The following is a 1,795-nucleotide window of genomic DNA, read 5'->3' as shown; positions in this document are numbered from 1 at the left end:
TTAGAATGAACTTTCAGAAATTTTAATAATTTGATTTCCTGAATTGGAAGTGAAAATTTGAACCAATTATTAGAACTTCTGCATTTTCTTTGTGAAGCCTCTAATAGCACTGATAAAACAGATAGCCTTTGAACTGTTTGCAATTTTTCTTCTGTCTCAAATGCCAATACATTAAGTGTAGGCACTACATGTTTTGCACATGCATAACAAAAACTTGGAAGAAAAAAATTTTAGATATTTAGCAAAGAAACAGTCATTTGATAACAATGAAAAATCATGCTTTGCAGAAGAATCTGTAAGCCCACCTGCTACAGATTCACATGTAAATTCACCTATAGGAAAGTCTTCTTAAAATAACTAATGATTTTTAAAATTAAATGCTGATATTCTGTTAGCAAATCTTGTTTTCTATGTGGTCATCTGCCACAATAAATGGTAAATATTGATAAACATTTTTGTGCAAGTTACATGTACATTGGCTTTCGTGAGTAAGGAAATTCAGTACCTAATTTTTCATTAAACATGTACATGTAGTTTTTGGAGCTCATGGCTGACAAAAGGGATTACTTCAAAATAAAAATGTTACCAAATAATAAAATCAATAGTTGCAAATGTCAATTATATAATAAATGCAAAACTGGTATTGTAAGAGCTTTCAGACTATTCCATGTTCTATGGTGGGGCTGCTCAGCCTCTGTGTCCTGCATGGACCAATATTTTCCTGCACACCTACCCTCTGGTTTCCACAGTTCCCATGGACCCTGCCAACAGGCATCATGGTGGCAGGCTGCATGCCATGGGCCCCAGCACTCTGCACAGGTAGCCGGTAGGGCAGCAGCAGTCACTTCTCACCTGGAGAACCTGGCTGATCCCACGTGCTTATATCTGGGTGCACTTCACATCCCTTGAGAATGCGGTGTCAGTTACCTTGTGTCTGGAACACAGTAACAAAAGGGCTTGGGTATCACTGGTAGTCTTTCAAACCTGACCACAAGTTCAAAGGAGAACTCTGAACTAGCATCTCACACACAGCTATATAAGACCTTGGCAGGAGCTGGTGGAACAAAAGGCAGCTCTCTCTATCTACCCCTCCTGGCTTATTTTGTTGTTGTTTTTGTTGTTTTCTTTTTTAAAAAATTGAGTCAGAGGCTGGGCGCAGTGACTCATGCCTGTAATCCCAGCACTTTGGGAGGCCGAGGCGGGCGGATCACGAGGTCAAGAGATCGAGACCATCCTGGCCAACATGGTGAAACCCTGTCTCTACTAAAAATACAAAAACTAGCTGGGCGTGGTGTTCCTGCAGTCGCAGCTACTCGGGAGGCTGAGGCAGGAGAATGGCTTGAATCCAGGAGACGGAGGTTGCAGTGAGCCGAGATTGCGCCACTGCACTCCAGCCTGGCGACAGAGCGAGACTCCATCTCAAAAACAAACAAACAAAAAGTCAGAATTAGGTACTAAAAGCCACACAACATGCCTGAACAGGGATTTGAACCCTAGACCCTCAGATTAAAAGTCTGATGCTCTACCAACTGAGCTATTCAGGCTCCTTTCCTACTGACTTATTTTAATGCAATAATAAATAATAGCACTTTGTTAAAAATAATAAAGGTATAATCTGTGACACATCCAAAGTGTACAAGATGAAGAGATAATAGGTATACACCAGGAATCCCCTGGGCAAACTGGGACCTGTTGGTACCCTATATATTAAGAGTCTTGGGTTTTGTTCTCACTCAAGCAAATGTCCAAACTTTCTTATCCTTTTCTCTTCAAAGTGTTTTCCTATGTGCCCATC

The 1,795-nt window shown here is 40.8% G+C and overlaps 1 non-coding gene across 1 annotated transcript; it reads right to left on the bottom strand.

Moving 5' to 3' along the window:
• Nucleotides 1-1,471: 1,471 nt before the first annotated feature.
• On the bottom strand, nt 1,472-1,544 carry TRNAK-UUU (transfer RNA lysine (anticodon UUU)). Its single transcript has one exon. It is a non-coding gene; the product is annotated as a tRNA-Lys (tRNA).
• Between the last annotated feature and the right edge of the window lie 251 nt (nt 1,545-1,795).

Source organism: Pongo abelii, chromosome 18, assembly GCF_028885655.2.
Source record: "Pongo abelii isolate AG06213 chromosome 18, NHGRI_mPonAbe1-v2.0_pri, whole genome shotgun sequence".
NCBI classification, from domain to species: Eukaryota; Metazoa; Chordata; class Mammalia; order Primates; family Hominidae; genus Pongo; species Pongo abelii.
The sequence above is the reverse complement of the archived record's forward strand: the minus strand, read 5'-3'. Positions and strand labels throughout refer to the sequence as shown.